This window comes from Propithecus coquereli, unplaced genomic scaffold (assembly GCF_000956105.1).
Source record: "Propithecus coquereli isolate 6110/MARCELLA unplaced genomic scaffold, Pcoq_1.0 Scaffold556, whole genome shotgun sequence".
Classification (NCBI taxonomy): Eukaryota; Metazoa; Chordata; class Mammalia; order Primates; family Indriidae; genus Propithecus; species Propithecus coquereli.
The window spans coordinates 721,920-727,402 of NW_012151463.1; positions in this window are offsets into that span (position 1 = coordinate 721,920).

The following is a 5,483-nucleotide window of genomic DNA, read 5'->3' on the forward strand; positions in this document are numbered from 1 at the left end:
CACCCTGTAGACAGTGTCCCCACCCATCTGCGTGGCCAGCCTGCACTTGCCTGGCTGCCCCCTTGATCACATAAGCCCACTCCTTGCCGTGCGTCTTTCCGTGCGTCTGTCCCCCTGTGGGTTCTGTTTCCCTGGCTGTGTCCTGGCTGGTGCAGTGCTCAAGAGGCTTTGGGGTCAGTGGCCTGGGCTTCCAGGCTCGGTTGCCCAGCTTATGAGTGGGGCAGTCGGGGGCCGCTCAGGTGTGCAAGCGTGACCTGCACAGAAGCACCTAGCTCCGTGGGGCGGGGGCACCGCACTCCAGCAGACACCCTCCTCCTAAACCGTGCACCCTGGCATGGGTCCGTGTCTGTCTAGAGGAAGGGCTCCCTCCTCTACTTTGCTCAAAGACCTTGAAATCCCGGAGTATTCATGTGAGCTCCCTGCAGGCCTCTGCAAAGAGGGGGCATCTTTTCCTAATGCACACGAAGGCTAGTGGCTACTTTGTGGACAGCCTCGGGTAGTTATTAAATCTTTCTGAGCGTGTCTTCCTTGTCTGTAAGATGTGATGTGTGTCCCGGGTGGATAACTAGAGACCGTTCATGAAAAAAGCTCATCACAGCATCTATTGTGGGGCCCCCATAAATGTCAGTATCGGTTAGTATTACTGCATTTGTTATTGATTGCATTAGTTAGGGGTCTTGTCAGGGAGTGACAAAAATCCAACTCAAATAGGCTTAAACCAAAAAAGCTTCCTCTCTCCGGGGGGTATAAAGGGGGAAGCTTCAGGCAGAGGCTGGTCCAGGAGGTCAAGCGTCACACCTTTGTCCTCTGTGTGCGTCCTTGTCTTTAAGGCTCCCCTCGTGTGGCAAAAATGGCCCCAGCCACACCACACTTAGGGCAGCCTTCTTGGTGGCAAACTCATGGATAAGAAAGACCCTTTTTCCACTGGTTTCAGTGAAAACCCCAGGAAGCAGCGTGAACGGCTCGGCCGTGGTCATGTGCTTGCCCCTAAATCCCTTGCCCTGGCCGGGCCAGTTCTGACCGGACAGGCCGTGGTCTGGAACATCTTTGGGTGGGTATTCGTGGGGGGAGTTGGGAGAGACGCACAGAACCTCGTCTGCACTGCCTGGCACGACTCCCTGAGAAGAAGGAGGGACTCCGTTACCAGAAGGAAAGAGGGAATTTTGTGGAAAACATCATCACCGCCACGGCCCACCGTGTCAATAAATAATAAACGCACGTCAGTGTCAGTGCGCGATGCTGAGTTGAGTCCCGTCGGTGTCTGGACTGGCGTCCCTCACGGGGAGCTCTCTCACTTAGGACTCTGGGGAATGCAGGACAAAAAACCAAACTAGACTCGATTGTGAAAAAGAGAGAGAGAGAGAGATTCATTGGCTTCAGCCGTGCTCCTGGCTGTGTCCGGCTGTCTTCTTGGCCTCGTCCTTCGTAGACGGGCCTGCAAGGACCGTGGTTGGGCCTCATGCCCAATTCTGAACTATTCAGTATCCACAGAGGGGTGAGGTGCCCTGATTAGCCAGGAAGAAATTAGCCCTACCTGTGCTGATTGTACTGTGAATTAGGGAGGGGGCTGGCCTGGTGGCTCACGCCTGTAATCCTAGCAATTTGGGAGGCTGAGGTGGGAGGATTGCTTGAGGCTGGGAGTTTGAGACCAGCCTGAGCAAGAGTGAGACCCCCATCTCTACAAAAAATAGAAAATTAGCTTGGTGTGGTGGCAGCCCTATAGTCCCAGCTACTCAGGAGACTGAGGCAGATGGATCCATTGAGCCCAGGAGTTTGAGCCTGCAGTGAGCTGTGATTGTGCCACTGTGCTCCAGCCTGGGTGACAAAGTGAGACCTTGTCTCAAAAACAAAGTTAAAAAAAAAGAAGAACTGGACTTCATGGAGGATCGATGCTCACTTCTTTCTGCTTTGCCATTTTCAGCCTGTCAGCTTGGTCCTGGACAGCTTCCCTCTTGCTCTCGAGATGGCTGCCTGTGTTCCAGCCATCGCACCCATGATCAGTATTTCTTCAGTGGTAAAAAAAAGGAATCACATGTCCTTTGTCTCTATGATTTTTTTCTTTTTTAAAAAAATGAAAACTGTTCCCAGAAACCCCATGACCGACTTCCTCTTTCATCCCATTGGCCAGAACTGCATCACGTCCATACTACATCCACGTGGGGCAAGGGGAGTGCAACCTCTGTTATTGGCCTAGAGCAGTGAGGACACACCTTTGGAGCCCCAGAAAGGAGGGCAGGTATCTACGCAGAGGAGTGGCTTAATTACTAGTGTGACAGCAGGTGCACTTACGGCTTTGGCTTTCAGGGAGGAGAAAGCATCATTGCAAAAGGCTTTTGATGTGGTTTATTAAGCCGAGAGGCCATGGTGACTGCGAATTTTAAGTTCTCGCTGCAGTACGTGGAAAAAAGCATATGGCATGATTTGTAGAGGATATTCAGATCCTAGACCCCGGGTTTGGAAGGATGTCAGGAATGTTCTCTGCCCCCTCCTCCTGCTTCCTGAAGGACCAGGTCTGCACCACCCCACATGAATAGCTATTAATACAACAAATAAACAAACTTCCAGAAAAAAGGACCGCAGAGCCGCCTGCAAATTGCAGAGTTATCCGTCCCTCCGAATCAGAAAGTGCTGCCCGATGTCTTGCTGAGACCCCACTGCTGGACTTTAAGCTTATTCCTTCCCCACCTTAGAGGTTAAACCCATCCTCAGTTCAGGTGAGTTGGGTGCACGTGTGTGGGGTGCCTGCCACATACTAAGCACGGGGCCCACACACAGGGACACGGAAGAGAACAGCTTATGGTCTGTGTATGTGTGTGTGTGTGTGTGTGTGTGTGTGTGTGTGTAGGGGAGAAACAGCAAGATCAACACGTGCCAAGGGGCTGCCCTTCATATAAATTCAAATTATGGGAATTCAAACCAGGGTTCTGTAACAGATATTAATAGACTCGCTGCAACAAAATTTGAAAAAATGCTATGCACACCCCAATTTAAAAAAATAGTTAAGAAAAGTTCAGATAATTTTAAATTGGGCATGCTAATAGTAAACTGCATTAAGCTCACTGCTGCAGTCAACAGCTATTCAACAGAAATACTGACAAATCCTCACTGATGCGTGTGTCTTTGCAAACATTAGCTTTGAAAAAGGCAGCGGGTTTGAAACAGGCAGAGTCTTCATGAACAAATCCTTTGCGTGCGGCATCGCTGCCCTGTTTCAGTATAATATTTAAGCACCGGGCCAGATGTCCGCTCAGTTGTTTCATTTACGTGAAAGCTATTTCATTAGAGAAGTAAAGAGCCAGCCGCTGTGGCCCGTGATCTGACCTGACGCTGTGTTTGTAAATAAAGTTTTATCGGCACACGGCCCCACACCTGTGTGTTGTACTCAAAGTTGCTACTGGAAAGCTTGAAATCACATGTGGGTTCTCATCACATTTCTACTGGCCTGTGCTCATCGAGACACATGGTCCATACGTGTGTCTTAGGGGCCAAATCCACACCGCACACGTTTCGTTTGGACCGCGCATTGTTTTAAAGAAATTTGGATTTGTTAGTGGACTTTAAGGCGTCACCATATTTCACATAGAATTCAAAGCTCTCACCTTCTCTAGAAAACCTTGGGACCTGGGTACAGGTCTGGCTGCAGGTGAGTAGCTGCTGCGTCCGCAGACAGGACGCCTGCGAGCACCCGGCGCTCCACCTCGCTGCTGCCCCACGAACCACTTCTGTCCCCCGTGAGCAGCAGGGCAGAGAGCGGGCGGAGTCCGATCCAGACGCCAGGCTGGGCAGAAAACTTCCCTGTTCACCTCGGACAACGAACCCCTGCTTCTGGGTTAGATGAGAGGAGAGTCTGGGTGGCCCAATTACAAAACTGAGAAAGCGAAGGTGCCTATGCCTCAGTTTCCCCGCATGTGAGGAGCATAATTATATGGCCGGGAGCTGGGAAACCTAACTACTGTTGCGAAGCCCCGTGAGATGACGGGGTCAGGACTTGCAGAGAGGGCTCCCACCGGCGCTTTGCCTTCGGTTCTCGCTGCAAGCCAAACTGCGCCGAGTCACTCTGGCAAACCGATGCGCCGGGACCCGCCAGCACAAACAGGCCTGTTTGCGGCAGCTCCGCGGAGGGCCGGCCTGGCTGGATCCAGACGGGCCTGAGTGGCTTCCACAGAGCTCCCCGTAAAAGATGACAGCGTCTTCCCTTTAGGCGCCACTGGCTGGAGTCGGCGAAGAGGGGGGTGCCGTCCGTAGCTTCTGACGCTGACTCAAACGCTCTGTGTAGACGTGGTGTTTTCTGACTTCCCCAGAGTCTACGACAGGGCCAGGCCCACATCCCCACCCTTGGACGTCTCAAACTCGCTCAGCACGTCACCAAAATTGGAATAATTAATGCTCCCCACGTCAAACACCCCTCCCCTTTGACACTCCCCCCAATCAGCGGGTCTCCCAGCACGGCCGGGAGCCTGGGCAGGGGTCACCATGACGCCCGGGACCATTCGGCACCTTCCAGAGGGCGTGGCAGCCCCAGCCAGGCTGAAACTCTGGTGCATGGGAGGGAGGCCCTGCACGGAGGTCCACAGCCCGGCAGCGGTCCCGGCTGTGCGTCCTGTGCTTGGGTTCTGCTCCGTCTGGAGGACAAGGCTGGGGAGACAGAGCCCTGCGTTCTCTGGGGCACGGGCTGTCCTGCGGGCGCTGCCAGGACCCCGCGGGCAGTGTGTGCACGGCGGGTGCTTTCCAGCCTGTGGGGCCCGGGCATTTTAAGGCAAAACCATCCCTCCCAGCTGGGGACTGTGCTGCTCTGAGGCAGGCAGAGGCTTGAGGGGGACGGCGAGGCCCGTTCCAGCCGTGGAGCATGTTAGAGCAGCTGCGGGGTTTGCGCGGGTGGCGGGAGGGAGGGAGGCGCGTGGGCAGCCCGTGGACGTCTTCCTGCCTCACTGCCACACTCTGAGGACCCCAGGTCAGCCAGAAACCAGAAGGCAGGACTCCAGGGCCTCAGGGGGCCTGACCAGAGCAGCTCGTGAACTAGGCCACTGCCGGGTCCCCGGAAACTCCGTGGCAAAGTCAGTCCTGGGGGAGACTCTGCCTCTACTGATGAAGCTCCCCGCTGAGCTCCCGGCGCTGCCCTCCCTCAGGAACCTGCCATGGCTGACAACTCCCTGACCCCGTCTCCCCCTGAGCCTCTGTTGTCCGAATCGCCAGGGCCAGGCCCTCGAATGTGGCCTGAACCTTTCTGTTCCGTGTGACTTGGACTTCTGAAGACGTTGCCTCTTTGAAGACACACGGCATCTCTGTCTCTATTTTCCTCTTTAGGACGGAGCGGCAGGGCGGTCTGCGTCTCTCGCTGGAGCCCGGAGCGGTTATGGAATCCGAGGGCGGGTGTGCAGACGCTGCTGGTTCTGTTCGGAAATTATCCTGGGTATGACGGCGCCAAGGCCGACCCAGCACGCGCCTCCCGCTCTAATCGCGTAACCCTCCCGACACCCCAGAGG